Raw genomic sequence first — 25,087 nt, 5'->3', positions numbered from 1 at the left:
AAAATTTTGTATATATCTTTTCACTTCCCAAAAACTTAACCACAGTCAGTTATTCCTCAGTATCCAAGGAAGATTGGTTCCAGGAACCCTCATGGATACCAAAATCTATAGATTCTCAAGTCCCCTATAGAAAATGGCACAGACTACTGCACAGAGTCGGCCCTCCACATTCCTGAGTCCCACCTGCAGATTGAATATCCTGGTTTTCCATCTACGGTTGACTGAATCTGTGAAGGTGGAAACTCTGGGATACAACTCTCTTGTCTGCTCCTGTCACATGGAAAAAATATATTACAATACAGAGTACGGGGCAAGAGGAAAGGGGGCAAAAGATACTTAACATCTCTCTGGTGCCTACAAGTCATACTTTCATCCCTGACTTTCCACAACTGCGTTATGCATCCAAGATTTAGTAAGCACTTAGTATTCTGGCACTATTCTGGGAACAGAGATACAGCAGAAAACAAAAGAAGCAAAGCCTCCGCTCTCACAAAGGTCATATTTTAGTGAAAAGGGGCAATAAACAAACCAACAACTACATACTATTGTGTCTAATAGTGAGAAGTATTATGAATAAAAATAAAATTATGTTAAAAGGCTAGTGAATGGGAGAATGGCATTGGGAGGAGGGGCAGGTGGTCCAAGAAGGCATCTCACTAAGGGACTATATTAGCAGAGATCTGAAAGAAATAATAGAGCAAACCATAAGAAAAATCTGACCAAAGAATATTCTGGTCTGATGAAAAAACAAGTGCAAAAATTCTGAGGCAGGAACAATCTTGAAATGTCAAGAAAAATAGCATAGTAGAAATAGAATGAGCAACTAGACATGAGGTCAAAGTTGAAGAGATGGTGAAAAGCTTGATTATAGAACTTGGTCGGCATTGTAAGGGCTTCAATTTTATTTGAGCATGATGGAAAAGCTGTAGAGAATTTGGGTTCATATTATTTCTGATGACCTAACTTTTCGGTAGGGAGGAAAATGATTTCTAACAGTCTTAGATACCTCTGGTGGAAGGGTGAATTGATATAGAGCAGCAATTTTTAATCAGTATGCCATGGCACTCCGGCCTGCTGCAAAAAAATTTTTAAACAGGCAATACCTTCCTGACCTGTGGTGGCGCAGTGGATAAAATGTCAACCTGGAATGCTGAGGTAGCTGGTTCAAAACCCCGGGCTTGCCCACGTCAAGGCACATAAGAGAAATAACTACTCCTCTCCCCTGCCTTTCTCTCTCTCTCCCCTCTCTCTAAAATCAATAAATAAATCTTTTTTTTTAAATGGAGGAAAAAAATGCAATACCAGACTATAGTCAGAGGTACTGAACTCTTTTCCCTTAGATTATCAAATAAAAAAATGATAACAGCCAACACAACAATAGCCATTCGGTGTGAATGAATCAAAATTACACCTATTTTTTTCAGCCAGATTGGTAAAAATAATATTTTTCTGTGTGCCACAGAATTTTAGTAATTAGTTTGGATGCCATGAGATGCAAAGAGTTGAAAATCACTGATATAGACTTTAATTGGCTCTTAAAAAGTTGAAAACATGTGTAGCTTACAACCTGGCAATTCCATTTCCAGTATGACATAGAGAAGCCATCACACATTTGCACAAGGAAATACATATAAGGATGCTCATTGTATTTATTTATAATGGCAAGAGTGTTGAAGCAATAGAAAAATTGATGAATAGAATAAAGTACATTCACTGTATAGCTGTTAAAAAGAGTAAACTAGGCCTGACCTGTGATGGCACAGTGGATAAAGCGTCGACCTGGAAATGCTGAGGTCACCGGTTCGAAACTCTGGGCTTGCCTGGTCAAGGCACATATGGGAGTTGATGCTTCCAGCTCCTCCCCACCTTCTCTCTCTGTCTCTCTCTCCTCTCTCTCTCCCTCTCTGTCTCTCTCTCTCCCTTTCTCTCTCTTCTCTAAAAAATGAATAAATAAAATTAAATTTAAAAAAATTAAAAAAAAAAGAGTAAACTAGACTTACCTATGAACATGGATATGTTTGAAAAACAAGATTGGTTTGAAAAAACAACATGTAGGTCAATATGTATAACATTTATATAAATTGAAAGCAATTACCCACTCACAAAATAGTATTATATATTGATTATAGATACAAAAATATATGAAAAGTAAATGGAATTAATTGAACGGATACCTACAAAACACATGATAGTGGTAGTAGAAACAAGAATGGGACATGAGGTCAAATGTTACTTAAGGTTTATCTATAATATTTCATTTCATTACAAGAACAAAAAGACAAATATAACAAAAATACTTTATGTTAATTACAGATGGTAAGAATCCTTGTGGTTTTTATACTATTTTTTTTTTTTTACAGGGACAGAGAGAGTCAGAGAGAGGGATAGTTAGGGACAGACAGACAGGAACGGAGAGAGATGAGAAGCATCAATCATCAGTCTTTCGTTGCGATACCTTAGCTGTTCACTGATTGCTTTCTCATATGTGCCTTGACCGGGGGCCTTCAGCAGACTGAGTAACTCCTTGCTGGAGTCAGTGACCTTGGGTCCAAGCCGGCGAGCTTTTTGCTCAAGCCAGATGAGCCCATGCTCAAGCTGGTGACCTCGGGGTCTCGAACCTGGATCCTTCCACACCCCAGTCCGACGCTCCATCCACTGCGCCACCACCTGCAGGCCTATTATTCTTATTTTACTTAATGATACACCTTATATTTTTAAATATAGAATTATTTATTTATATAATAATATTATACTACTCTTTTTACCTTTCTGTCCATGTAAGAAATAGCTCATGCCTGAGCAGTGGCACAATAGAGCATTGACCTGGGACGCTGAGTTCTTAGGTTTGAAACCCCAAGGTCGCCAGATTGAGCATGAGCTCACCAGCTTGAGCACAGGGTCGCCAGTTTGAGCATGGGATTATAGACATGACCCTCTGGTCACTGGTTTAAATCCAAAAGTCACTGACTTGAAGCCCAAGGTCGCTGGCTTGAGCAAGGGGTCACTGGCTCACCTAGAGTCCCCCTGTCAAGGCATGTATGAAAAAGCAATCAATGAACAACTAAAATGCCTCAGTGATTAGTTAATGCTTCTTATTTCTCTCCCTTCCTCCCTCTCTCTCTCTCTCTCTCTGTTTCTTTCAAAGAAGAAAGAAAAAAAAGAAAAATAGCTCAACTGTGCTACAACAATTAATTAGAGCAAAAGGAAAGTAGTTTGCATATTTATGGCCATATGAATTACTTCTCCTTGAGGAGATAAAATCAGATCTCCTTTTTTGGATGCAAAAAAAAAAAAAAGATTAAAATGTTTTCCTGCCTTTTGTGGGTGAAAAGGGGCTTTGTGGCTTTGGGCCTTTGCAGTCTCCTTTTAAGAGCACTCTTCAGCAACCATAGAGCCAGAGTCAATATTGCTTTCATTATTTTACGCAAAGAGGTCTATTCACACAGTCCCTAAACCTACATCAAATCAGCTAATTTAAAGATACAAAATCTCTCCATCCTTGGGATGAAGTCCAAGGACTGAGATATCCTGTGGGCTGAGAAAGTTTAAACCAAAATACAGATTTAAGCTTTTAATCCATTCTTTCATTCAGCTGGGAAGCCTAGATCAAAACCAGTCTAATTGGTTATAAAGACCAGAAATAAATAAAGAAATTTAATTATCTTTTCACCACAAAGCAATCATCAGGCACATTCAGCTGATGCCTAAGGGAGAGATGTGGGAAGAAGGGAAGGGTAGAGAGAGCCATTTCTTCCTCCCAGTTATTTTTGCAAAACTTAGACTTCATTTTTTGTAGAGCCTCCTGAATACTTACACAACTTCAACTTACAGTGATGTTACAAAATCTAACGTCACATTCCTTTAGCTTGCCTCAGCCACATTTCTACCAGGTCTTAAATTTCTTAAGGCTAAGAATCCAATATCTGGGCCTGCCATCTATGGGCAAATTGATCTCCATCACCTCCACCCTTAAGCCCTCTTCTGTCTCAGAAAGAAAAAAATAAAAAGAAATTTTTTTCTGCCCTGTAGCAAATGAGACACATGTTTACTCCTCGACATTCAAACATGAGAAACTTGGCATTTTTTTATGAGTCAGGTGAGTCACTTTAAGTCTCACCAGCCCACTCCCTAAACGAGCCTGGTGATCCTGGTCAGGAGAGGACTTGTCCCACTTTTCATGGAATTATATAAGAATCCAAGTGCCAGTGTAGGGGTTGAGAATACGCTTCCCCAAAATGTGCCACTTTGACTTGTAAATTATTTTGAACTGAAAGCAATAAAGACCCTGTTGGCTCAGGAGAAAGTTTTACCTCTCACAAATTGAAATTAGGGGTTTTGCCATAAAATGAGCTATCAACAGAAATAACTTCCTTCGACCTATCTGTAGGGCAGGGAAAAACTTCTAATTACTGAACATCTGCTCCTCTTATCATCTTGTTGCAGGAAGCAACACTGACGGAAGAGACACTCAGACAACTTAATTAATAGAGGAAGAATTTATTAGTAGCTGGTGGACCATGTGAAGTTAGTAGCATCAAAGCACAAGCTCCCTGAATTAGATTTTCTTCCAGGTTATATACCTTTACAGTACCTAAGCAATGGGCATGTGAGTCCTTTGTTTAAGGTTTCACAAGACTTAAGGAGAGGGGAAGAGAGTTTCGGTGGGGTCAGCAAGGGGAAAGGTGCTGCAACCAGCACAGGGCAGTGACGACTTGATTGGGGGTGACGGAGGATAAAGGAAAACACAAAGACATAGATCAAGTTTGGGCCAGGTGGGACCCTATGCTCTGATAGAGACACAACAACTCCAAGCCTGTTTCAGGCTGGCGATCTCTTAGGGCTTTGAACCTGGGTCCTTTATTACCATAGTCCAGTGGTTCTCAAACTTTTTGAAGTCGGGGCACATTTAAAATCCTACAAATAATTGTAGGCACACTATATACAAATTTCTGAGAAATATGTTATAATAATTAAGTCAAATATTAAAGAAAAAATATAAAGTCCAAGCATGCTTTTATGGTAATTAAATGAAATAAATATGACAAAATTAAATTTATTCTGACATTAAAAAACATTTTTAGGTTACATTTTTTGAGTTATGCTTTTTAGAATTCGTAAGAAAGAGGGTTTAAAAATTTTTTTTAAATGACAAGTTTTCTTTTTATATATATAGATACATTCTTAGTGAGATTTAGTAAATTCAGCAGGTCCCAGCACAAATGTGTTAAGTTTATTCATTCTTATGTTTATGAGAAACATGAGCCTGATGTGTTCTAGCGATTTCTTCAATGTTTGGGCATATATTTGAAAGGCAAACTCTCATTTCCTCATCAATACATTGAAGAATTTCTCTTTTTACTCTTAATTGTGTTGAGTGCAGAAAAACCCCAATATACATATCATCTTAACTTTAGACCAAACAAAGGATAGAAGAAACTTACCTCCAGTCTTTCTGGGGAACATGGGGGGTAGTGTAAACAATCCAGCACCACAGGTTAACAGCCTTTTGCAACCTAATCAGGCAAGTGAGGTGGGAGGTTGGGCAGACTATCAGCTTACAACCAATTCCTCACACCTCTGTCCCCCCCAAAATCTAAACTCCAAAAACCCTGTTGGTTTTTGGTCCCCAACAGGCACATATTTCTCTGAAATACCATAGGGTGCACCCGGAAATCTTCTAGGGCACACCAGTGTGCCCTGGCACACACTTTGAGAACCGCTGCCCTAGTCCAACACTTTATCCATTGTGTCACCACTGGCCCTGCTTTTGGCATCAATTCCATGAACAGCTTTCAAGTTGTTTCAGTGAGTGACCTTGCCTTGTCAGGTCACTCAAGGCCAGGAAGGGCCCGTCCTCTTCTCTCAGCTGCATGTAGGCTGGACGCATTCAGATGCAGTGGTTCTCTACATCTCTTCCTCTTTTATTTTTTTAAATGCAGGCATTTCTTTATCTATTTATCACAGTGCTTCAGTGCACAAGGTAGTCATCCTCTAGTAAGCACATATTTGGGGGAGATAGGAGGTGGCAAATAGAGTACAGAATCCTCTTCTGCAGATAATCATGTCATGGACCAGGTGTCCCTATGTCTACATGAATGATATCTGTTTAGGGCAACATTTCACTCTCAAACCACTCTTCCACATTATCCCCTTTTTTGTTTCTTAAATGCAAGCAATGGCGTGCTATGCTTTCTTGGAAGAGCTGTCTTTGGATGACTCGACATTCGACTGAAAATGAGCAAGACAAAATTATACAACATATTATTAAAGCAACCAAATACCAAGCAGAATGCTTAAGCATATTAAAAGGGTTAAAGCCTTGTAAATCATTAAGAAATTGATTAGCTACTTGTGCTGGACTAACAATATTGTCACGGCTCTCTTGAATATTTTGAATATGCTTATGTAGCTTAGCTATATTGATACTAATATTATTATCATTCCAAATTCCTTGAAGATGTATTTGATTTTCTTCCATTCCCACTGGGATTGATTATAGGGAACAGAGGTAACACAGATCCACTGAAAGGCTGCATGACAAAGGAGTCGTTGGCATACTTTAATGCTCTGAATTTGATCACCTAAATTCAGAACTGTAGCTTCTAATGCATTCAGCTTTGCCTCCAGCTTTAAATTAATGTGTTCTTGATCATGTAAAGCCAAGAAAGTATTTTGAGCCAATTGATTGACATAGTGCACATTTTTAATACTTTGGGTAAGAGCCGTAGCTCCTATTATAGTGGAAACTAATAAGCCTACGAGGGTTACTATGACAAATATGATCATAACAACAACTCTTTTGGACCTGTGGATAAGTAATTGGTGTGTCTCTTATAAAGCTTGTAGCCCTGCATCATGATACCAGGGTCCAGAAATATTTGCTGGAAGCATCAGAAAAGATGGTTGTTTTAATACTAAAATGTGATAAAATTTGTCCAATTACAGTGAACACACTGGACTTGTATAGTATGGTCCAATTGGAGTAATATTGACCAGATCAGCCAAAAGTATACACGAAGGCTGGACACATGCTCAGAGGCCATAATAAAAACGTAAAGTGACACGGGGAAAGGACAGAAGCTGAAGGATCTTGGGTAAAATTTACAAAATTTGCCTGACCTGTGGTGGCGCAATGGATAAAGCGTCGACCTGGAATGCTGAGGTCGCCGGTTCAAAACCCTGAGCCTGCCTGGTCAAGGCACATATGGGAGTTGATGCTTCCTGCTCCTCCCCCCTTTCTCTCTCCCTCTCTCTCTCTCTCTCTCTCTCTCTTCTAAAAATGAATAAATAAAAAAATTTTTAAAAAAATTTACAAAATTTGTTGCAGGGGCTAAACGTCACAGCTCCTTTTGGAGACAGTTGGAATCAGTTACAAGTATATTGATTATAAAACCTCCAGGAGTCATATAATTGTGATGAGGATGAGAAACATCAAATCTTTGGGACCAATCACAAACTTGTTTGACCATTCCTGCAATATTAAAGCATTTTGGGAGAATGTAAGCACATTCAATCCAATGAGGGAACCTGCTTAATTCACATGCCATAGGGCAATAACGGAGAGGAGGATGCCTTGCGGCAAGAGTTAGATTCCACTCACAGACCAGTGATAGTTGCAATATATATAGCCCTATAAGAAGTTTTGTTCTCAGGAGTCATCAAAAGGCACCCTACCTTAGGGGCAGAGGCAAAACAGATAGGTCTCATTTTGGATTAACCCTGAAATGTATAATTATTATAAAAAATCAGGGGTAATATGGCTGTCAGTTTGTCCTCTTATCATTGCAGAATGACTCTTAAAACCCGGGACAGATTTCTACAACAAGAATTCACCAGGACTAAGACATACCTTAGCCAACATCATCCAATCAGCTGGGGCAAAAGTATCAGAACTAATGAAGTCTAATAAACTAATAACAAAAGGAGCAGTGGCTCCATAAACTGCTGTAGCTGTTTTCAATTCTTTCAATATTTTAAAAGATAATGCCTCATATATTCTTAAAACCTGCTCTGGATTGCTGGGATCTGGCCTCTCAAAGACTGGGTATGTAGAAAAAACCCCATGACATCCTCTATTTTCACAAACTCTCCTCGAACAACTTTGTAGAGGTATCACACCGGGGCCTGAGGCCCCTAAGCTTTCTTTTTCCTTCAACTGTTTATTTTTGAGGGGAGGACGACTGTCTACTGCCAAATCCATAGGACTATTCCTAAAGTCCTCCTTGGAGAAAAAAATCACTGCCTTTTTCCTCCTTATCCCTTTCTGCCTCTTTCTCTAATTCTTGTTCATACTTGGGAGTAAACTCATCTTCTTCAGATACATGGCCAGTTGGGGTAGGAGCTGAGGGAAGTGGAGGAGTATGAAGCCCCTCATGCCCTTTCACAGTTACTTTTAAGTGATCAGCCAGAGTGCCTGATGGCAATCTCTTGTCCTCTTGGGTAGGATCAAGACAATCTCTAATTAAATTCCACAAGGAGAAGGCTGTAACTGGAATCTTCTCTGGGCCTTCTGCCATATAATGAGCCTTCAATTGCTTACCAACCCTTTCCCAGGTTTTCTCATTAACAGTCCCCTCTGCAGGAAACCAGGGTCATGGTTCCTGTACAAAATGTAAAAATTCAGAAAGCTGACTCCCACGGACAGTGCAGCCACAGGTTGTTAACATTGCCTTAAGCATCTGCACATAAAGGTTTCTTTCTTGATAATTAGAATTGTCCATGCTTCACACCTGGTAAAAATCCACGCCTTACCTCAACTTGTATCTGATGCACGTCTTCTTCAAGGAGCGTCCTCTCGCCTGATGTGGAAGTTCCCGCGTATTTAGGTCCCTGTTTGGGCACCACTTGCTGTGACCAGCATGGGGAAGTGAAGGCCTGAGTGGGGGTGATGGAGGATGAAGAAAAACACAAAGACATAGATCAAGTTTGGGCCAGGTGGGACACTGTGCTCTGATAGAGACACAGTGACTCCAAGCCTGTTTTCAGACTGGCAATCTCTTGGGGCTTTGAACCTGGGTCCTCTGTTATCCTAGTCCAACACTCTATCCATTGTGTCACTGCTGGCCCTGCTTTTGGCATCAATGCCACGAACAGCCCTCAAGTTGTTTCAGTGAGTGGTCTTGCCTTGCCACGTCACTCAAGGCTGAGGAGGGCCCTTCCTCTGCTCTCAGCTGCATGTAGACTGGACACATTCAGATGCAGTGGCTCTCTACAGGAAGGGGTTTCCAGATCCTGCTTTTCTTGCTTTGTGCTGCAAGCAACTCTAAGCAACCGTTTAGAGAACTACGGGATGTAGTTCATTTATAACTGGCTGACTCAGTTATTCCATCTGGCTCATTTACCTTGTATTCTTCTGGTTTCTCCTCTCTCAAGTGACAAGGGAGGCTTGCTCCCTCCTCAATCTTGCAATGAACTTCTTCCCCTCTGAAGCCCCAACATACCTTACCTTATCCTTAGCTCAGTATGTCATCTATACCTCATTTTCCCTTTCTGTCCCTGAACTTCTCATGTGTGTGTGGTCTCTGCCTTTTACATGTGTATGGGGTTCCCATGTGTATGTATATAATTAAATTTGGTTATTTTCTCTTAGTCATGTCTACTGTTGAATTAATTATTAGACCAGCCTAAAGAACCTTGAGGGAAGAGGAAAGTTTCTTCCTTCCCTATACCAGAAAACCAGGAGAGGAGCTTGTCCAGAGCTTCTGCTTCATTGCTTGGGCTCCTTATGGGCTTTAAGATGCTGGAGGCTCTCTTAGTGGCCCCCATGGAACACAAAATCCTCCCTCTCTGTTGCCAGCCTTGGACAGACACAGGCTTCCTGCAGCAATACCCATTTTTAAATTTGCCAGTAGGTACATTCCTCCAGGAAAGAATCCTGAATATGTTTCTAAAGGTCCAGGCTGCTACCCAAAATAACCTTCTCATCTTCCATCTCTCCATTCCTTTTAGGACTGAGGGAGAGAGCTTTTGTTTCTCATGCTTTTGGGGGCTAAGAAAAAATAAAATAAACAAAGATGTTCAAATCACACCCAAAAGTTGAACTTTATTTTTTAAATGTCTTGGCTCACTTTTTTTCCCAGACGTTCCACACAAAAGGTGATAAATTAAACAGATAGAAACTGTTCAAGTGTCTGTATAAATAAACTTAATTTTTAATACAATGACATATTTTGCTGATTCTAACATGTTTATAACTATCTTTGCCTTCTTTTTTTAGGAATGCTGCTCCCAGCTTTACCCATCATCCTACCTGTCTCTCCCAAACAAATAAGAGTGCCACAGTTATGAGGCTATCCAAAATATGATAGATTGCATTATTATTAAGGAAGTCATTATCAAATGTCAGTGCTTTATATAAACATAAATAGCTTGTGGCATGGCTGACAGACGCATGACAGTTGAGAACTCAGCTCTACTGCATTTCTGCTTCAGTTATTATTTCAGCCTTGCCCCAGCTCTACACCCAGCCCAAACCTGTGTCTCCTTCTGCATTCCCCACTGCCCCCACCTGCCTCGATTTCCTGCTGGGACAGAATCCCATCCTGTCTTTGGCTCTCTCTAAAATGCCAATCTGACCAAGTTACCTGGTAGTTGCTTTCTTTCTACCTTCAAAATAAAACACAGGATGCAGCCCTGTCCCAGGAGTGTGGTATGGGATTTCTGTCTCCTCTTCCCCCAAAACACATTCCCCAAGCTCCAGTCAGCAAAGATCCACCTAAATGGCCTCTCCTGTCTCACGGCACTCGTCTTCCCCAAGCTATTGATTCTGTCTGGAAGAGCACTTCCTCTACCTTCTGTCTTTCCTCTTCTCTCCCCGCCCTAGCCTCGCCTCCGCCAATCCATGTGCTGTTAATGTTGGTGGGCTCTCTCAGGTCACACTATTAGATGTAAGCCCACCTACACTTGCGTGGGACCTGGAACATGACAGTTAATCTCTCTTTGTCTTAGTCTACTTATTTGTAAAATAAAGATAGTAATAAAATATTAATTTAATTAATGACTAGTTAATTATAAATAATTAATAATTGCAGCACCTATTCATAGGATAGGGGTGACAAATTAGCTAATACTAGAGAGTGCTTAGAACAATAGCCCAGCATTTGGGGAAACCATACTAACAGCTCAGCTCAGGCTTGATCCCCTCTGAGGAGTTTCCTCTTCAAACTACCTCCAGCCTCCCCTCTGGCTATATTATTATGGTTTGCTTAGCATTAAACAGTAGGTTTCCTGGATCAGTGATTTATTTGTCATTAGCCCTGTGCCATAGCAGCTCATATTATAGTGAAAACAGCACAGATGTTGGAATTCAACCAAACCACAGTTTTTCAATGCCAGCTGCACAGTCGAATCACCTGAGGAGCTTTTAATATGTTGCCTGGGCCTCAAGCCAAACCAATTACACCAGGATGTCAGAGCATGGGGCTCAAACTCCAGTATTTTTTAAAACCTTCCCAAGTGATAGTAACATTCATCCAGGATTAAGAACCATCGAACTAAACCCAGATTTAAATCTCAGCTCTTCTACTTTCTAGCTCTAGGACCTTGGGCAAGTTACTCAATGTCCCTGAATCTATCTATGACCATGTCTGTAAGATGTAGATAAAAATGTCTAACAGCAACAGTCACACCCAGAGTGTGTTCTTACTGCCCCTACTCTGTTCATAAATACCAGGACAGACATATCCACCATGTTTGCTCTCCTACCTTCTCCATCCCCTCCACAAATCAGGCATAGACACCAGGAGATCAGGATATTTATGTTCTTCCCCTCTGCCCCGATAGATCATAACAAAAGTCCTGGGTCTCTCCACCAAAAGCCAAAACTACTGTTGGGTAGTCCTCTTCTACAGAGAGAGCCATTTTCTGGTATAGGGGCTGTAATGGCTCCCCACTTCTCCCATCCTCAAAGCCATTAAGGATGCTTTGTTGATTCTCCTTAACTCCGCCCACACCTTTATAAATAATCCCTTTATTAAAATTCCCATTATTCCACTGGAGTGTGCAATCTGTAATCCTGCCATGATTATAAGAGGAGACCAACAACACTAAATACAGAGAAGAAATAACAGAAGAGAAAAAAAAGTAGAATATGTGGTTGAATATTTTGAAAAGTATAAACAAACAAAAAAACACACCAAGAAAACCCTCCTAAATGAAGTATATCTTTACTTGCAAAATAAAAAGCTTGAAAAGTATTGAGTATCAATAGTTTGCTATTCAAAAAGTAAACACAACAAATCAAATTATATTGCAAGATTCTCTGAGACATCTCATCTCAGACCATTTTCTCTTCTAGCTCATTATTTTCTTTTTTTGTATTTTTCTGAAGTTAGAAGCAGCCAGGAGGCAGTCCAACAGACTCCTGCATATGCCTGACAGGGATCCATCCAGTATGCCCACCAGGGGGCGATGTTCTGCCCATATGGGGTGTTGCTCTTCTGCAACCAGAGCCATTTCAGCACCTGAGGCAGAGGCCATGGAGTCATCCACAGTGCCCGGGCCAACTCTGCTCCAACGGAGCCTTGGCTGCAGGAGGGGAAGAGAGAGACAGAAAGGAAGGAGAAGGGGAAGGGTGGAGAAGCAGATGGACGCCTCTCCTGTGTGCCCTGGCTGAGAATCAAACCCAGGACTTCCACACACCAGGCCAACACTCTACCGCTGAGCCAACCAGCCAGGACCTTCTAGTTCATTATTTTCTTTCCTTCACAGCCTTCTTGTTCTTTTCAAATTGGCAAAAATCATCTATCAGGATTGCTGTGAAGAGTAAATGGATACTCCATGATAAAACCTACCTAGTGGAAATAGTATAGTGGAACCGGCTTAGGCTCTGGTGCCAAAGTAGACCTCAATTTGAATCCCACTCCTGAGTGTGTAACTAGGACAAGTTGCTTATTTCCTCTGAAAAATGGGGTATGAATTCTTATCTCATTGGGTTGTTGTAAGATGCCACATCATGATTATAATAGTCAATATTTTTGAGCACTTTTATATATCAGATAATGTGATAAAGACTTCATATGCATTATCTCATTTAATTTTCACCAAAAACCCTATGAAGTAGATGTTATCCTTTTTGTTTGTTTGTTTGTTTGTTTGTTGGAATAAGAGGAGGGGAGATAGTGAGACAGACTCCCACATGCACCCTGGCCAGACTTCACCTGGCAATCCCCATCTGGGGCTGATGCTCTCAAATCAACCAAGCTATCCTCAGTGCCCCAGGCTGACGCTTGAACCAGTTGAGCCACTAGCTGCAAGAGGAAAAGAGAGAAAAGGCAGAGAGGGACGGGAAGAGAAGCAGATGGTAGCTTCTCATGCATGTCCTGGCTGGGGATAGAACCCGGGACTTCCATATGCTGGGCTGATGCTCTATCCACGGAGCCACTGGCGAGGGCCAACATTATCCTTAATATGAGGAAACTGAGCATCTGGGAAGTTAGTAATTTGCCCAAGGTCATCAAACAACTAGCAAATAACATCATACAGTTAGTAAATTGCATCATATATGTATGCAGTAAGGTGCCTAGAGTGTATATTCGGTACATATTAATGATATCCGCTGATATCTTGATAATGATTAATTATCCTCTCAAAAAATTAGTTCAAGATAATCTAGGAAAGTTTCTAAGCTAAGTAATTGCACCACTTGTTTCTTACCTCATAAGCTAGAATTCAAGGTTCTTTTATATCTGGAACTTAAAAGTGGGTATTATGTCTAGTATTTTCACCCCTAAAAATTTTCCCGAGAGAAATATAGCCACAAAAAGACCTATACAAAAGAGTTCAGCCCTGGCCGGATATGGTGGCTGGGTAGAGCATTGTCCCACTATGCAGAATTTGCAATCCAACACTCAGCCAGGGCACCTGCAGGAACAGACTACTGTTTCTGCCTCTCTCTCTCTCTCTCTCTCTCCCTTCTTTCTTTCTAAAATGAATTCTATTTTTAAAAAAGAGACAGAGAACTTTGCATAGAAGCAACACTCTTTTTACATCTCTGGCCCGATTTGGGTTGCTTACCTGTTCGTGAACCAGTTCACTGGTCAAGAGGATTTGCTACGTAGTATAGCAATTGGGCACACCCCTGAACTAAGGATACTCTCTTCCCAAATGCATTATTTCCAGAATAGATTTTAGAGCAGTAACCATAATATCCACTGGGGTAGCTGTAGGGAATGACACTGGAGAGTAAAAAAAGTTAACCCAGAGTATAGAGAACCTTTAAGAACCGCTAAGAAATTTGAGTTTAACAAAACTAATAGGGAGCAAGAAACTAATGTAATGGAAATTATGGTTGTAGTATTGATAAAAAGGTATTGGATTTGAGCTTACGGTTCCTAAACCGTATTCTGCTGCTTGTTAGCTGTATGAGCCTTGACAAGACTCTTGACACCTCAGGGTCAGCATTCCTTATCAGTAAAGCAAGAATAATAATGAGCAATTTCAAATATATCATTAAAAAAATTGTAAAATGGCCCTGGCCAGTTGGCTCAGCGGTAGAATGTCGGCCTGGCGTGCGGGGGACCCGGGTTCGATTCCCGGCCAGGGCACATAGGAGAAGCGCCCATTTGCTTCTCCACCCCCACCCCCTCCTTCCTCTCTGTCTCTCTCTTCCCCTCCCACAGCCGAGGCTCCATTGGAGCAAAGATGGCCCGGGCACTGGGGATGGCTCCTTGGCCTCTGCCCCAGGCGCTAGAGTGGCTCTGGTCGCGGCAGAACGACGCCCCAGAGGGGCAGAGCATCGCCCCTGGTGGGTGTGCCGGGTGGAACCCGGTCGGGTGCATGCGGGAGTCTGTCTGACTGTCTCTCCCCGTTTCCAGCTTCAGAAAAATACAAAAAAAAAAATTGTAAAATAAAAATGATATATTTTATCATTTATTCAATCTGTATTTATTAGGAATTTATCAAGTGTAATAATATAATAATAAATTAAAATAACTGATGCTAAGAACAAGAACCTGTTCAATGAGCCCCTAAACTCCTTACCCTCAACCTTTTCTCTGAAAGTCGTTTCTGGCTGAGCAACTCCACTTTGACTAAGCTGAAAGCCAGCAATCCAAGTTTTCTGCATCCTTGAAAAGGGAATTCACTTATGCCTTTATTCACCCAACAAATATATTATGTGGGAGCATAAAAGATTGTTCTACCATTATTTAATCCTGCTTCTTGCTTTCGTAGCGTGCCTGGATTTAGTTATCCGGACAACTTGATCCCCACTCTTACAGCAGAAGCGGTGTACACAGCCGGCCAGTACTCCTCTACAGTCACTTTTCTTTTCCCAGTTGACTTAGAATGTCTCCATTAGGCCCATGGACAGAAAGGAATCACATCTGCTCTTTGCTATTTTCACAATCTCACTAGGGAGGAAAATGTGAATGGCAAGCTTGTGCAGTTTTCCTTTAGGACACTATACACTTCCAAGTTGAGATTAAATAGAATCCAGCTATTTTTTTTCTTTTTTCTTTTTTCTTTTCTTTCAGGGACAGAGAGAGTCAGAGAGAGGGATAGATAGGGACAAACAGACAGGAACAGAGAGAGATGAGAAGCATCAATCATCAGTTTTTTGTTGCGACACCTTAGTTGTTCATTGATTGCTTTCTCATATGTGCCTTGACTGTGGGCCTTTAGCAGACCGAGTAACCCCTTGCTCAAGCCAGCGACCTTGGGTCCAAGCTGGTGAGCTTTTGCTCAAACCAGATGAGCCGGCGCCCAAGCTGGCGACCTCGGGGTCTTGAAGCTGGGTCCTCCACATCCCAGTCCGATGCTCTATCCACTGCACCACCGCTTGGTCAGGCCAGCTATTTCTTTTTGATGCTTGAAAAGTTCATTGGTGTTCAGTACTGACATATATCTTTTTACAATTTAAGAGAGTGAAGAAAATGAGCTAAAAAGAATAAATAGCTAACAAAGCAAGAGTGACAAATGGCAATAATTTTACAAAAATTTTCTAGTCTTTTCTAATTGAGGAAATCCAAATTAAACAATAATAAAGCATCTTTTTGCACCAAGTAAATTTATAAAGATGACAAAGAATGGTAATATTATGTGAGGGAAGTTTCAAATAGAGGAAGTAGTTCCTTATATCATATTTTTCTACTTCATAACTATAGCTTTTCTGATGGAGGTATATAGCACTGGTACAAACTTTTTGGAAGTGAATTTGGCAGTAAGTATAGAAATTAAAATATGTGTCTACTGTGCTCTAGCAACTCTATTTCCAGAATCATATAATAAAGTAATAAGGTAATAATCAGATATGTGAGTGTATTTGCATGTACAAAGTCATTCATTGCAATACTATTTATAAGTGGAAAAGTTATAAAGTCTAAGTGCCCAATAATAAAGAATTATAATATGCAATCATTTTCAAAAATCACACTGTAGAAGAGTATTTACCAATAACACTGGGAAATATATATATACACCATAACAGGTTAAAAATACAAGCCACATACTTACCCGGCAGAGGAGACACCATGATCATGAAGTTGGCTTTCCCAAGGAGAGCTTATCCATTGCACTCCAGATGTGCTGACCCCTGAGATTTCCCCAAATGCGGGAAACTTGACTGTGTAATTTGTGGTAGTGGGGGACTGTATTTGGGCTTCCCATTAGGGAGAAAAATATAAGCCAAAAACTGTGTATAGTATGATGTTTCTAAAAAATATGCATGTATGCCCTGGCCGGTTGGTTCAGTGATAGAGCATCTGCCAAGCGTGTGGATGTCCCAGGTTAGATTCCCGGGCAGAGCACACAGGAGAAGTGGCCATCTGCTTCTCCACCCCTTCCCCTCTCGCTTCCCTCTCTTCTCTCTCTTTCTCTCTCTTCTCTCTTCCAGCCATGGCTCAATTAGAGGGAGTTGGTCCCAGGCACTGAGGATGGTTCCATGGCCTCTGCCTCAGTTGCTAAAAAATAGCTCTGCATGCAACGAGCAGTGGCCCCAAATGGGCAGAGCATCACCCCCTAGTAGGCTTGCTGGGTGGATCCCAGTCAGGGCACATGTGAGAGTCTGTCTCTGCCTCCCCTTCTCTCACTAAAAAAATAACTAAATTTTTTTTAATTTTTAAATTTAAAAAAATTTGCCTGTATGTGAGGGGAGAGCATAATGGTGCAATATGTACAAAATGGTAACCCTGGCTATCTTACAATATTAGAGTTAAAGAAATTTATCGGTTATTCTTTCCCCTTTTTGCATGTTTTTCAAGTTTTCTGCTATAAATATTTGTTTTCTAATAATGACAGAAAACTTGTTTTTAATATTTTTTATTTTTATTTAATTTTATTTTTTTAGATGAAAGGGAGATAGTGAGACAGACCCCCACATGTGCCCTGAACAGGATCCACCCGGCAAATCCATCTGTGGCTGATGCTCTGACCAACCCAGCCACTGGCTGCAGGAAAGGAAGAGGGAGAGAAGGGGGAGAGAGATGGGGAGAGAAGCAGATGGTCACTTCTCATGTGTGCCCTGACTGGAAATCAAACTCAGGACATCCGTATGCCAGGCCAGTGCTCTATCCACTGAGACACCTGCCAGGGCTGAAAAACTTGGTATTTAGAAGAATCTTATGGTCCTTAAAATGTTCATTAAATTCTCTTTTACCTTAATCTGAAAGTACAAAATAAAGTTTTTAAAATTTGTTTGTTTTATTTATTAATTTTTACAGAGAGAGAGAGAGAGAGAGAGACTTCAATTTGTTATTCTATTTATTTATGCATTCATAGGTTGATTCTTGCATATGCCCTGACTGGAGATTAAACCCTCAACCTTGGCATGTCAGGGAGACATAAAATAAAGTTTAAAATAAGACAACAAGGCCCTGGCCGGTTGGCGCAGTGGTAGAGCGTCAGCCTGGCATGCAGAAGTCCCGGGTTCGATTCCCAGCCAGGGCACACAGGAGAAGCGCCCATCTGCTTCTCCACCCCCACCCCCCGCCTTCCTCTCTGTCTCTCTCTTCCCCTCCCGCAGCCGAGGCTCCACTGGAGCAAAGATGCCCGGGCGCTGGGGATGGCTCCTCGGCCTCTGCCCCAGGTGCTAGAGTGGCTCTGGTCGCAACAGAGCGACGCCCCAGAGGGGCAGAACATCGCCCCCTGGTAGGCAGAGCGTGCCCCCTGGTGGGCGTGCCGGGTGGATCCCGGTCAGGCACATGTGGGAGTCTGTCTGACTGTCTCTCCCCGTTTCCGGCTTCAGAAAAATACAGAAGAAAAAAAATAATAAGACAACAAAACATGCTTTCCCTCCCAGGAGCACACTGGTGCCTTTTTCTCCCCCTTCACCTCCCCCTTTTTTTTTCCTCCATAAGCATGCATCTCCTAAACTCTAAGGGTCCCCAGAGACTTGATACCAGTGAGCAACAGCAGCTCTTCCCAGGCTAACACCCTGAGCCTGTCTCCAAGGGCCCCTTATCTCTAATTTCTCAGTGAGTCTGACCATCTCTGCCACCTCTCATTTCTTTCCGATGGATGGCATTTTTAGTTAGTCTCCCCCAGTCTCTCTCTCGTAGCTTCTTCTGTCCTATGCCCTTACTCGTTTCTCTGTCCCTAGCTTTAATAAACATGCACGAAAAGTGAAAAATAAGACAACATATTATTAAGTTGCATTGAACACTTTATTAGGGCAAGGTCCAATTCTTACTACTTCCTCCATCCTCTAACTTGATTCTTTCAAATTTAACCTGGTCTAACTAGGTATACCTAGTATTTTTGTCTCTAAACTCATTTATATACTCAAATCCACAGTCCTGATTGTTGTCAATATTATCTTCTTTTTAAAATAAGTTATTTGCTTGCTCTTTAAAATGAGTACTATAAGCAACTAGTACAAAACTCCAGTATATAAAAAAAACGGGTAGCTATGCATACCAAATATTTATGTCGATGTTATTTACTTACTTTTGGGTACAAGTGATAACACATATGTTTGTTACATGGATGTAAACTTCTATTGATTGATATTAGGTTGTTGCAATTGTACGTTTTTATATCCCCCAATTTTTTGCTTCATTTTGTTTTAGATATGTTTCTAGTGTACAGCAGATAGTGAGTTTTGTATAGTAACTGTATTTTTATTGTTATTGAAACTAACCCACCTATAATACATTTATTAATATGAGAGATATGTATGCTCTTAGTTCTGTTGGCCTATTTTATATTATTAACATTTTCGTTGTCTTTAAAAATATTCTTATTTTATGGGCTGTGATTTCTTTACACTTTTAGTATATGTGTGTTTTGTTTGTTTGTTTGTTTTTGTAATAACTCGAAAACCTAATGTTTTTGTTCTAATGGTCACATTCATAACTATAATTTTGTTTTTTCACTACTTTGTATTTTTCTATTTTTACCACTTTTTTTTAGTAGCTAACAGATGAAGTTGGACAAAAATTCAAAAGATATAAAAGAGCATACAGTGCCCTGGCCAGGTAGCTCAGTTGGTTAGTGTCATCCCGATACACCAAGGTTGTCGGTTTGATCCATGGGCAAGGCACATACAAAAGTCAACCAATGAATATGTAAATAAGTGGCACAACTGATAGATAAAATAGCTACTTAGCCACCATCTTTCTTAAGAACAATGCAGGCCTGAAGGAGGAAGAAGGACTGTCTACTCAGTAATCCAGCTCAGACTTCCCTTGCAGCTGGATGCTGATAAAGGACAATTGGATCAGAGTGCAGACAATTTTGAGAAACTGTGGTGCCACTCCCAACCACAAACAGAAGAAGCAATCTTGCAGCTAGCTGTCTTTGTCTGAGACCCTTTGATGAATCCATATTAGCCCTGTCCCATTCCTCCCTCAGGGTTGACACCCTTTGCGGTCTCAGCTTGCCTGCACCCAAGAAAGTTTTTAAAATAAACTTTCCCTTTGGAACACACTAGCCTCATGTTTTTGGTTTGGCCCTTGGTTTCTGCCTTTCAACAATAAATCAGTATTTCTCTCTCTCCTTCCTTTCTCTCTAAAAATCAATCAGTAAATTAAAAAAAATTTAAGAGTATGTATACAGCAAAAAAAATATGTCTCCCTTTCCTGTTTACCCAGGCACCCATTTTTCTATCCTAGAAGCAATTATTGTTACAAAATTCTTTATAGCTATAATTCTATACTATTTATTTAATTGTCTATTTTTAGACTGTTAATTACTCCCCTTATGGGCAACAATATTATTATATTTCTTATCTTTCCATATTCTCACCACCATCTTATTTTTGTCAATCATATATCTTTCTTAGTGATTACCCTTATCCTTTAAGTATGTTTTACATCTATACATCTACATACCACATTCCAGTGGTTTCTTGTACCTCTGTCATTAAGTGTTGAAATTACAGTACTTAGATCACTTCATGCCTTCTCATTACCTCATCTCCCAAATTTTGATAGCTATGTCATTTCTACATTGTCAAAGTTTATAGCTTTTATTTTTCATTTCTCAACCATTAAATGAGATCTGTTTTAGTCTTAACCCTGTGAGTAGGAGTCATATCCATAAGTAAGGTGACCAATTATCCTCCTTTAGGAAGGACAGTCCTTCTTTTGTAAGTTCTGCCCTCCCTCGAAAAGTGTCCTCCTACATGTCCTCCTTTTTGATATTGGAAGGCTAATCTGTAAATGTCCATATTAGATTGATATAGAGTCGATCCATTGCATGTGATGTGACGTATTTGTAGTTGACATGACAATTCATCAAGGATCAGTATAGTGCAGCGAGACACAATTATAAGACGCATGCGCTCCACACAGGAGACCTTGAGACAGCTCGCAATATACCGAGCGTGCAAATGGCTTTGTATACTTCTTACTGAAACACGACACAGCACATACGACATTGTAGACTCACGATTATTTCTTTCTCAGTGAATATTCAATCATAGACAGGTAAGGACAATTCACGTTTTATTAATTCATTATCTATTTAATAATTTTCAAATACATAATTTTATTTACAATTATTTTTCCGAAATTCAAGTTTTAAAGTGGAAATCTAACTTCAAACCATATCTATTAATAATGTATTTTGATTAAATAGTTGCATAAAACAGACATTTTTAAATTAGAAAATGATAAATATACCCGAATATCACTCCAAATTAGTGGTTTTGTTTGATATTTAATTTTACTGAGTACTTTTTTCTTACAATTATTATTAAAAATTAATAAACATGTAAGCATAATTACAATATAAAATATTGCAAATGTTTTTATTATGCATTTATAATATATAGTGTATTATTGTTGCAATGAAAAATGTTTCTTTCATTTACAATATTGTTTTCTTCAATTTATTTTTGTCCTCTTTTTCATTGTAAAAAAGTTGGTCACCTCACCATAAGATAGTTTTTCTACTGAGCTTCTGTTTGGGTGAAGTTTGTTTTACAGTGTGTAGTTTCTTTAAGAAGGGCTCCTTGAAGCTTTAATCCCTGCATTCTTGATTATACAAAAATATTTATGTTTTTTCTTTATAGTTGAAAAAAACATAGCTTGGTAAAAAATGTTCAGTCATAATTTCTTTCTCTGGGGCTTTGTGAACAAAACTCCATTGTCTTCTAAGACTGTTCAGTAGAATAATCAGAGCCCAACCTGATCTTTTCCCTCTTATAAGTGACTTAACATCTTCCCATCCCCACCTCAAAAATGCCAAGGATTCTTGCTTTGTCTTTGCAGACCAGTAATTTTACCAGGATGTGTATTGATGTTGATTAGTCTATGTCAAATAAGTAAGTTCTCTCAAAGGAGCAGATTCAAATCTACTTCTAAATAAATAAATGCCTGGAATGTTTGTTCCGCCTTTTCTAGGACAACTGAACATTCAAATCTTCATTTACTGCTGGAAATGTTTCTTAAATATATCTTTAAATATTTTTCAAGTCACTTTATTTTAATTATTTTTTGTAACCACTTACGCATATGTTAACTATCCCTTGTCTTTCATAGTTCTCAATTTCTCTCTAATCCTTCTTAAATTTGCACATTCATTATGCTCCTGGACTGGGTTATTGGTGACATATCCAACAATCAGGTTTCGACACCTGTGACAATATTCCTTGGGTTGTTAGGAAGAGAGAGTTATTCTGCCAGGTTGTAGCTAGAGGTGGATTGTAGTGAATAATAACTAGTAAAAATGTATACATGTTGACTTGCCTTCTCTTTAAACCCATTGGGGACAGAAATATTGTTTTCCTGAAACCTTGGAGTATTTGCAAAACAATATAAAAATTATAATAATAAAAATAAAACCCAGACAACTATTATAATGAACCCTATCCACTACATTACTTATTTTGCGCTAGTGGTTTGTTTTCCTCTTTTAAAAAAGAAATTTAAAACCCTCCAAGGATGCACGATCCATTCAATTTTTTTTTTTTCATTTTCCTTCTCTTCTGGCTCGATGCGATGGGAGAGCTTTACTCTGGAATGGTGTATCCAGCTGGCAATTCCAGGTACTTCTGATTGCTGGAGAGGTAGAAAGCAAGACAGGGTATGGTCCTTTCCATAAGGGTATGAGCTGAGAACCAGGAGATCCATCTCTCCAAGTTTTAATGAGGACCTGGGACCCTGGCTCACATAAAGAAGTATTAGCAGTTGTGAGGTTCACTTGGTAACCATAATCTCGTAAAACTTATTGAAATTTGGCTAGCGATATAAAATAACCACTGGCGCTAGCTATTTCTTCATCAAATAGTAGATCAGAGTAAAGAAAGGGTCTTCCATATAGGGCTTCAAAAGGGCTTAATTGGAGCTGAGTAGTTGGGCTGGACCTAGTCCTTAAAAGAGCAAAAGGGAGAACTTGCAGCCAATTTTGTTTGGTTTTTTTGGCAGAGTTTGCTAATGTTTCTCTTAATAGTCTAATTAGCCCTTTCTACTTTTCCTGAGGATTGAGGTCTCCAGGCTGAGTGTAAGTGCCAGTTGACCCCAAGAGCCTTACAGACTCCCTGTGTAATATGAGAGGTAAAGGAAGGCCCATTGTTACTTTGTAGTAACCTGGGAAGTCTGAATCAAGAAGCAATCTCTTTTAGAAGAAGCCTGACTACTTCTGAACCCTTTCTGTTCTGGTTGGGAAGGCTTCTATCAAGCCAGTGAAAGTATCAATAAAGACAAGTAGATATTTGTGACCTTGACATGAGGGCATTTGAGTAAAGTCAGTTTGCCAGTCCTCCCCTGGGTAGGCTCCTCTTCTCTGAGCTGATCTTATTAAAGGAGGAGGGCTTGATCCCTGGGGGTTTATAGCACAATTTTGACAACCCTTACTAGTGGTTTTTGTTAGACCCTTCCCAGTAGAGAGATATTGGCAGACTTGCCCTAATTTGTCCCTTCCAAAATGGCAAGAGTCATGTAGCCCTTTAATAACCTTTCATTGTAGAGCTTGTGAAGAAGAGTGAGATCTTCCTGCTGGTACCGGCCCTCAGTATTTTTGATATATCCATGTTGTTTGACCCAATTAACTTCCCTTTGGGTATACCGAGGAGTTAGGGTCTCCTCCATGCTTGTTGGAATTAAAGGCCCTAAAAGGAAATCTTGAGCAGAAGCCGCTTTTTTATGCAGAGATGTCAAAAAACTTATTTCCCTATGTTATTTCATCTGTTCCTTTTTGATGCCCCTTGTAATGTATAACTGCTATCTCCTTGGGTAAGTTTATAGCTTGGAGTAATTTGAGGATCTGAGACCCATGCTTAATAGGGGCATCTCTATCTGTGAGCTATCCAAAGGGATATATCTTAAGAAAGTTTTCCAGAAAGCAGCATGAGCATGAAGTACTAAAAATGCGTATTTAGAATCAGTGTAAATATTGATTCTTTTCCCTTCTCCTAGTTCAAGGCCCCTTGTTAAAGCTATTAGTTTAGCTAACTGGGCAGAATTCCCAGGAGGCAAGGCTCAGGCCTCAATGACATGTTGAGATGTGACAACTGCATACCCAGCACAGCGGACCCCATCCCCTATGAAACTACTCCATCTGTGAACCAAACCTCATCCACATTGTCTAGTGGCCAGTCCTTCACATCTGTCCTGCTAGCATAGTTTTGATCCATGGTTTCACTGCAAGAGTGGAGGGGTTCCGTGTGCCCTGGAAGGGGCATTAAGATGGCTGGATTTACAGTGGAGCAGCGCTTTTATCCTAACCTGGGAGTTTTCTAACATTAACACTTGCTACTTTAGTATTCTGCTGTCAATAAGTCAGTGGGGCTCCTTATGCTTTAGGAGAGTTATTTGGTGGGAAATACAAGGATGATTTCTTGTCTAAGCCTCGTCAGCCGGCAGGGCTGCTGCTGCCACTACCTAAGGCAGTGGAGCCATCCCTGTGTGGGGTCTTGGTTTTTAGAAAGGTATCCAATAGGCTGTTGGGTAGCCCTAGAGTTTGAGTTAAAACCCCTAAGGCTACCCTTTGTTTTTCAGTTACAAACTGTCAGAAAGGTTTCTCTGTGTTTGGCAACCCAAAAGCAGGTGCATCCATTAGAGCTGTCAGTAGTCGAGTGAATGCCTGTTCTTGTTCCCTGTCTCAAGGCAGAGGGTTCTGTTCAGGTTCAGATCTAACAGCCTGGGATAAGGGTTTTGCTATTTCCCCAATATGTTAGGATCCACAGTCTACAATATCATATCCTGTCAGTCTGAGGAAGGCTCAGAGCTGCTTCTGGGTAGTGGGAACCGTGATCTGTTGTATGACTTGCACTTTTTTCAAGGACAACCTTCATTCTCTGGGGGTGAGAACAAGTCCCAAATAATTTACTCATTGCTGTAATATTTGTGCGTTCTCTCTACTTACCCAGTACCCCCGTTTAGCAAGAAAATTTAAATTCTTAGTAATATGCTGGAGACCTAGCTCTTTGGTGGGGAGCAGATGTGTAAGTCATTGACATATTGAATGACCTCACCACCTCTCTCAAGAGATAGGTCCTTTAGGTCCCTTGCCAAGGCCTGGCCAAACAGGTGGGGACTGTCCCGAAAGCCTTGGGGAAGTACAGTCCAGGTAAGCTGTTGTTTTATTCCTTGTTCATCTGTCCATTCCAAAGCAAATGAAAATTGATAAGATGGGTCTAACAGAATGCAAAAGAAAGCATCCTTAAGGTCCAGGACCAAAAACTATTGTGTCTCTGGGGAATTTCTCC

At 40.3% G+C, this 25,087-nt stretch overlaps 1 non-coding gene across 1 annotated transcript; it reads left to right on the top strand.

Annotated features, from left to right (window-relative positions):
* The first annotated feature begins 16,444 nt into the window (after positions 1 to 16,444).
* LOC136309646 (U1 spliceosomal RNA) lies at positions 16,445 to 16,606 on the top strand. The gene has a single exon (XR_010726338.1). It is a non-coding gene; the product is annotated as a U1 spliceosomal RNA (small nuclear RNA).
* The last annotated feature ends 8,481 nt before the right edge of the window (positions 16,607 to 25,087 follow it).

Source organism: Saccopteryx bilineata, chromosome 6 (genome assembly GCF_036850765.1).
Source record: "Saccopteryx bilineata isolate mSacBil1 chromosome 6, mSacBil1_pri_phased_curated, whole genome shotgun sequence".
NCBI lineage: Eukaryota > Metazoa > Chordata > Mammalia > Chiroptera > Emballonuridae > Saccopteryx > Saccopteryx bilineata.
The sequence above is the reverse complement of the archived record's forward strand: the minus strand, read 5'-3'. Positions and strand labels throughout refer to the sequence as shown.